Below are 8,785 nucleotides of genomic sequence, written 5' to 3' on the forward strand. Positions count from 1 at the left end.
TGGTGGGCCCAGGCTCTGATGGCCTCTCTTTCAACAGGACCGTGAAGTTCTTTCAGAAAATGACCTAATTTGAACCTGACTTTTGAGCCAAATACTTGCCACCAAGATTGATTTCTTATGACATGACTGACAAGGAACTCTTAGACTTTGTTGATATTTTCAATGCCTAACGTGGACATGCCAAGGCTCCATATAGATGGACAATGGCCCAAGGATCCTCAGTCTGATTTTGACTACTGGTGCCACAACTGTCCAATCCTCCCAATTTCTATGAAAAGTAATATTACCCAATAATATAAATATTCTGATAGTATGAAGGTCTAAATAGATCCATGCACATGGTCCAGGTCTTGGCTTGCTCTTAGCATGTGCACATGAAAGTTGCCCAAATAATATGGCCACATAAGATGGCATTAAATACTGCAAGAATTGGTCAAATTAATTTCTATGAATTTTAATGATACTTACTCAAAGTTTTGATAGCGGAAAAGCTCAAATTGCACAAGAGCAACATGATCAAACACTGGAGATTCATGGTGAAATGTCCTGAGCCTCAGTGATGTCCACGCCACAATGAATTTGAGATGCTTAATGCGTGAAAATACCTGACTTCTGTCTGTGCAAGGAGTATGCACATATTCCAGAACACCCCCTATATATATAGTGCAAATTCAGTACAAGGAAATATTTACTCCATACATTGTACCGATTGGAGCAGACAATTTGGCACACCTTTCTGAATACCCACTTCCTTGTCCCATTGTTTCTAATCACATAATTTGCCAAACAATTATTTGGTCAACTACAACAAATCCTATTTATGGTAGGTTTACTAATCATGTAACAGCTCATTCAAGTGTCCTGAAAGGTCATGTTTATTACTCATTACATACTAAAGTAGCTTCAGATCGGTGAGTAAATTAAGATGTTGAATTACCACTAAGCCTCATTAAAACATTTTTTTCACTCTGAAATAGATATGGCAGAACAGTATAAATTGTGAACAAGAAAAGACATTGAAGAAAGTTTGTTAAACACATCTTAGTGTCAGTCTGCAGCTGGAAAGCAAAGTGTTTTTATGGATACTATGAGGAATACAGTCGTATTTGGACCTCTATGCTCATTATTAGGCCTTATGTACACGGCTGTATCCAATTTGCTATCCGTAAAAAATGGATACCATGTGCATTCACTTTTTGCCTCACTCCTATCAATAGATAGGGGTATCATCATCCCGAAAATACAAGACAAGAATGGGATCTGCACTGGGATTTGTGGATTGGGCATAGGGATCCTTAAAAAATAGTATGCATGCAGTGGCGTAACTAACCCATAGCAAATTTTTGAACTGGCCCCCTCTCGCAGCAACTTCTTCGCAACTCCCGACTCCTGTGCAAACCCTATACCTGAGGCTAGTCAATACTGCAATCTCAGAGGAGGCCAGGCAGCCCCTCTGTCCATTTCCTATAGTGTCATTGTATATAATGTATAATGTGGTTGAGGGGGCCCTGACAATAAAATCTTTTAGTCCTCCTTCTAGGTGGGCTCCTTCTGAGCTGCTTCCCCTATAGCTACGCCCCTGGATGCATGAAAAGCTCCATAGAAATAAATGGGTCAATGTGCTACCTATTTAAAAAAAAGGATAGCGCACTGAATAAAAATATAATTGTGTACATGAGCCCTTAAGAGTCAGCAGTGTAAGAGTTACAAAGCCTCATGGTGGGAGGCTTGTTACAATTGCTCTCTAAACCGGTGTTTCTCAACCTGCGGTACAAGTACCGCAAGGGGTACGTGCAGCAGGATGATGGTGTACGCGGGACTGCCCTAGAAGCCGGCACTGTTTCAAGTTTATAGATTTTACATAGAGTCTAGCCAATAACCATCGAAGGATGAGATCATATGTGTTTGTATATTAACATACCAGTGAATTTCAGCTATTGTATTTTTTTATCTGGAGTATATATTATTTGCAGGATCCACTTTCATTGAAAAGTGTGATTGGCAACAGCTTTCAGTGTTGCAGGAAAAGGTTTATGTATACATATTCCATATTGGCATACTGTACATGTGGCTATTGAAGTCTATCTGCACACTTAAGTACCGTATATATTAGGTTGTTTCAGATGTGTACGCTGTAAGCACATTCCAAAAATGATTTGAACAAAACCTTGGACTAGGGCTACACAGTTTAGGCTACTTTCACACTAGCGTTCGGGGCTCCGCTTGTGAGTTCCGTTTGAAGGGTCTCACAAGCGGCCCGAACGCATTCGTACAGCCCTAATGCATTCTGAGTGGATGCAGATCCGCTCAGAATGCATCAGTCTGGCTCCGTTTGTCCTCCGCTCCACTCAGCAGGCAGACACCTGAACGCAGCTTGCAGCGTTCGGGTGTCCGCCTGGCCGTGCGGAGGCAAACGGATCCGTCCAGACTTACAATGTAAGTCAATGGGGACGGATCCGTTTGAAGTTGAGACAGTATGGCTCAATTTTCAAACTGATCCGTCCCCCATTGACTTTCAATGTAAAGTCAAAACTGATCCGTTTGCATTATCATGAACAAAAAAAATAAAAAATATATATATATATATTTTATTTATTTTTTTGTTCATGGTAATGCAAACGGATCCGTTCTGAACGGATCTAAGCGTTTGCATTATAGGTGCGGATCCGTCTGTGCAGATACCAGACGGATCCGCACCTAACGCAGGTGTGAAAGTAGCCCAACTAAATGCCTTTGGTCAGTTGGTTGTAACGTTTATTATTTCCTATAGGGAAAAATTTGCAGTTCGCCTGCTATTTGCAACTGTTGCAGAAATTTCCAGCATGGGTGGCATTTTTTGGAAGAGTTGCAAATCCCAAGCAACTTGTGTTTTAATTATTCCATGTAGGACTGAGCTTGATTCTATGATCTATGATCATATCTATGTAGTAAGTTTGGTTCTGGCAATGAATAGTATTGTATGTTTTGTTATACATAGTAGCAGTTTAGCCCATTGAATGACATTAACATGTACAATAACAAACACAATGGAATAGCACACTGCATACACAAAATACATGATCACCAAATATATAAACTATATAAATGAATATGAGGTATGCAGCAAAAACATTTGGATCAAAATCAATTGTGACCATCCACCACGGCAAGATGACCTCTTTGGGATGGGAACCTTAACTAAATGCTACCTTTTATGGTGTCAGCTGACATCCTAAGAATTTAAAGAAGGCAGGTTCCAACATATTCACTAAACCCACTCTGTATGCTAACTTTTCTGGCACCAGCAGACCTTTAATGAATAAAGGGAGAACAAGCCTTAGCTTTATACTAAACTAATCAAAATCAGCCCGTGGGAGTAATAGATTACTCAAGAGTGCCCAACCAAAATTGAGACAGCCACAATTCCAAGTACAGTCAGGTCCATAAATATTGGGACATCGACACAATTCTAAAATTTTTGGCTCTATACACCACCACATTGGATTTAAATTGAAACGAACAAGATGTGCTTTACCTGCAGACTGTCAGCTTTAATTTGAGGGTATTTACATTCAAATCAGGTGAACGGTGTAGGAATTACAACAGTTTGCATATGTGCCTACCACTTGTTAAGGGACCAAAAGTAATGGGACAGAATAATAATCATAAATCAAACTCTCACTTTTTAATACTTGGTTGCAAATCCTTTGCAGTCAATTACAGCCTGAAGTCTGGAACGCATAGACATCACCAGACGCTGGGTATCATCCCTGGTGATGCTCTGCCAGGCCTCTACTGCAACTGTCTTCAGTTCCTGCTTGTTCTTGGGGAATTTTCCCTTCAGTTTTGTCTTCAGCAAGTGAAATGCATGCTCAATCGGATTCAGGTCAGGTGATTGACTTGGCCATTGCATAACATTCCACTTCTTTCCCTTAAAAAACTCTGTGGTTACTTTTGCAGTATGCTTTGGGTCATTGTCCATCTGCACTGTGAAGCGCCGTCCAATGAGTTCTGAAGCATTTGGCTGAATATGAGCAGATAATATTGCCCAAAACACTTCAGAATTCATCCTGCTGCTTTTGTCAGCAGTCACATCATCAATAAATACAAGAGAACCAGTTCCATTGGCAGTCATACATGCCCACGCCATGACACTACCACCACTACCATGCCCACGCTATGACACATACAAAGGGCCACAGAGCATCTCAGAACTACAGTGGCGAGGTGTAGTCTGCAGCAGGGGTAACTTGAACTTCCTGGCTCCTGCACCTTAATAGTAGCTAAAGACCTGTGGAGAAGCCAGGACCACAACACAAAGACCAGCCAACCTGCCTGCCAGAGTGAAAAGTGTGCACAATGAGTTGTCAGGATAGAGATCTGTTCCCACAAATCTGATGAACTTTGAGACCAAGGCCCCAAAGCAAATATGAACAGTGCTTCAGTCTTGCTATTCTCTTTCAGCCAACGCTTTTCTTATTTTTCCAACTTTGGATATAAAAGTCATCAGTGATGACAACCAAAAGTGAGATAAAAAATTTACATAACACTAGGACCTCTCTAATAACACAAAATAATATAATCCCAAAATTGCTCTAATAACTCTCATCTAGTTATTGTCATGTGCTAATTTTATTTTGAGGATTAAAGAGCTGAAATGCTGATTTCAGACACACCCATGTTTGGAATTTCTTTGGTTGATTTTATTGGATTGTATCCGACATATTCTACATACAGTGTCATAGACAAGCTGTCATTGTCCAGTAGCTGCAGCGATGAGTCTATCTTGTTCATTGCTTTTTTATAAATAAATATTAAAATAAATATTAATTATAGCCTACATATGCTAGCACCAAGAGGTAGTCTGAACGTACAGGCATTAGGATATTGTCCTGAGGGGCTCTATGTTATGGACATTACATATAATTGTAAAGGGGTCAATCCGTATGCGTTTTATTGGCCCTTGTGGGCCAAGATGAGGATGGTGCAAACTCATAGATTCAACAAGGACATGTTTTTACTTTGGATTGAGGCAACACATGTGGTGGTTACAGTAACTCTCTGTCACAGAAGGTACAGGCTTAGTTTTAATAAATTGATGGCAGATAGGCCCCCATAAACAGTAGTGTATTGTTAGCCAAACCCACCAAGAGCAGTATAATGTGTATGAAGTGCTCCAGGTGTTTGATTCCTTAAAGATGGATGTGGACATAGGAAGGAGATCTGTGGGAGAGGTTTATGAGAAACAGCAATTAAATATTATATATAGAGATGAGCGAATCAAAGTTGACGAAGTGGAATTCGATCCAAATTTCCGCAAAAATTAGATTTGCACCGAAGTCGAATTTCCTCGCACTTCGTGGTAACGAATCGCATTATTTCCTAAGCGTACTTTCACATTAGCGTTTTTGTTTTCCGGTATTGAGTTCCGATGACAACCGGAAAGATGGATCTGGTATTGCAATGCATTTGTGAGGTGGATACGGATCTGTCTCACAAATGCATCCGTTTGCGTCCAGATTGCCGAATCCTCTGCCACAAGTACCCTAAAATGGCTGCTGCACATGTTAGAACATGGAGCTAAGAACTCTGGGAATGAGGGATCAACCACAATGCCATGCATGCAGCCAATCAGCAGCCAGCCAGCCCCTGTGATGTCACAGCCCTATAAATAGCCTCAGCCATCTTGGTTGCTGCCATTTTCCAGTGTACTTAGTGCAGGGAGAGATGTGACAGGCACTAGGGACAGTGTTAGGAAAGACTTTATTCTGCAAAAAAACGATTTACAAGTTCAGGGAAAGATCATTAGAAGTGCAGGGAAAGGATATGGAGGCAATATCTACACTGTAGGCAGAGAGCAGGGTCCAATAGGAGAGTGTACAGCCTGGGTAATAGGAGCCATTCTATTACACCTTGCTGCACTAACTGGGAATCCAAATTGCTGTTATACTGCTGCTTTTAGGTTTTACTATATGATAACTCAGTAGTTCCAGCAAACCTTGCTTGTTTTTGGGGTGCAAGTGCTGTGTGATACCGCCATTTATGGGGTGTATTAATAGGAAAAATAAGTACATGTTATCAGCCGTTCTGTGGTAAAATTACATTGTCATACAGCCATTGCTGCGGTGTATTAATAGGAAAAATAAGTGCCTGTTATTAGCCGTTTTGCAGTGAACTGACATTGTCATACAGCCATTGCTGCAGTGTATTAATAGGAAAACTAAGTACGTCTTATTAGCCGTTCTGCGGTGAACCAACATTGTTATACAGCCATTGTTGGGGTGTATTAATAGGAAAAATATGTACGTGTTATTAGCCGTTCTGCAGTGAATTTATATTGTCATACAGCCATTGTTGCGGTATATTAATAGGAAAAATTATGGAAGCGCTCGTTAGTACTGGACAACCAGGAAGCGGTGAAGGCTCTGTACTCACCGCTTCCTTGTCCTCGGTTGTCGGCTGTGCAGTGGCTGTGCACAGCGTGAGGGCGCTCTGTGACCTCACGCTGTGCGCACCAGTTCACAGCACAGCCGACAGCAGGAAGAAGAAGATCGCGGATCGCAATATAGGGCTGCTGGGGGGTAATCTGAGGCAATATGGGGCTGCTGGGGGATTATCTGGGGCAATATGGGGCTGCTGGGGGATGATTTGAGACAATATGGGGCTGCTGGGGGATGATCTGAGGCAATGGGGGCTACTGGGGGTTGATATGAGGCAATAGGGACTGCTGGGGGTCTGATTGGAGGTCTGATCTGAGGTCTTGTTGGGGTCTAATTAACATTGGGGGTCTGATTGGGGCTGTTAGCTGACGTCTGATTAACATTGGGGTTCTGATTGGTGGTCTGACCTGAGGACTAATTGAACATATTTTTTTCTCATTGTCCTCTAAAACGTAGGTGCGCCTTATGGGCCGTTCTGCTGTGAATTTATATTGTCATACAGCCATTGTTGCGGTGTATTAATAGGAAAAATAAATACGTCTTATTACCCGTTCTGCGGTGACCCGACATTGTTATACAGCCATTGTTGGGATATATTAATAGGAAAAATAAGTACATGTTATTAGCAGTTCTGTGGTGAATTTACATTGTCATACAGCCATTGTTGCAGTGTATTAATAGGAAAAATAAGTACTTCTTATTAGCCATTCTGCGGAAAATTGACGTTGTTATACAGCCATTGTTGCGGTTTATTAATAGGAAAAATAAGTATGTGTTATTAGCCATTCTGCGGTGAATTTACATTGTCATACAGCCATTGTTGGGGTTTATTAATAGGAAAAATAAGTATGTGTTATTAGCCATTCTGGGGTGAATTTACATTGTCATACAGTAATTGTTGCGGTGTATTAACCCCTTAGTGACCACCCATACATCTTTTTACGGCGGTCACTAAGGGGCTGTCACTAAGGGGCTGTCACATTTTAGGGTTAGTTTTACTCTCTTTGGCAATTGATCTCTCGGTCTCTAGTTTGGCGGCTTTTATTTGTTTTTTACATATTCAAATTTTTTCCTTAGTTTTTCACTGCTTCCTCGCTACCCTCCTGTTTTACTGATTTAAATGCTTTCTTTTTGTCATTTATTACTTTCTTTACAGTTCTATTTATCCACATTGGTTTCTTCTTGTTCCTTAATTTTTTTGAAGTTTGGTATTTTTGTTCCTCCCTGTAGAAACGCTCATTTGAAGGATAATTGGAAGGTTAATACTTTATGGTCACTATTTGCCGGGTGTCCCCCAACATGCACATCTATTGTTCTGTCAGGTCTATAGGTTAATACTAAGTCCAGTATGGCTGTCCCTCTAGTTGGGTTCTGAACCAGTTGGGAAGGTAATTGTCTTCGGTTATTGCCAAGAACCTGTTTCCTTTATGAGATGTACAGCTTTCAGTTTCCCAGTCTATATCTGGGTAGTTGAAGTCCCCCATAATAACCACCTCATTATGATTTGCTGCCTCATCTATCTCGTTTAGTAGTGGATTTTCTGTGGACTCTGGTATATTAGGTGGTTTATAATAAACTCCTATTAGTAATTTATTATTATTTTTGCCTCCATGTATTTCTACCCACAGTGACTCCACATGTTTATGTTCCTCACTTATATCTTCTCGAACTGTGGGCTTTAGACAGGACTTTACATAAAGGCAGACCCCTCTCCCTCTCCGGTTTTGACGATCCTTTCTAAACAGACTGTAACCTTGTACATTAACTGCCCAGTCATAGCTATCATCCAGCCATGTCTCAGTTATTCCCACTATGTCATAGTCCTCCTCACACATCACTAATTCCAGTTCCCCAGTTTTATTAGTCAGGCTTCTGGCATTAGTATACACACAATTAAGAGGTGTCTGTATATTTTGTGCCCTACACCTTTCCTTCTGAACTGTTCTAGTCCCTCCTTCTATTCCTCCCCCAGTCCCATTACCTTGCCCCCGATCTCTATCTGCACTATCTTCCCATCCTATAACGTAATTACCCTCCCCCAGTCCCTAGTTTAAACACTTCTCCAACCTTCTAGCCATCTTTCCCCCCAACACAGCTGCCCCTTCCCCACTGTCTGGGCATGTTGGGAGTTGTAGTTTTGCAACAGCTGGAGAGCCTCTGGTTGGCCATCCCTGGCATATACCCTAATCCACATCATACAGTGCTATTTATTTAACCAATACAATATTGGTAAATCGTATCTTATGTAGCTTTGTGCTATGTTATGAACAGCTGCCAAATACCTTGTCTGTATTCAGCTCTTAGTATCTATGACAGCGTGATTGCCAGTCCATTTAAACCAGGAACCAAAACCTTTGAACAATCTG

The sequence above is a fragment of the Bufo bufo genome, chromosome 7 (assembly GCF_905171765.1).
Source record: "Bufo bufo chromosome 7, aBufBuf1.1, whole genome shotgun sequence".
Lineage (NCBI taxonomy): Eukaryota > Metazoa > Chordata > Amphibia > Anura > Bufonidae > Bufo > Bufo bufo.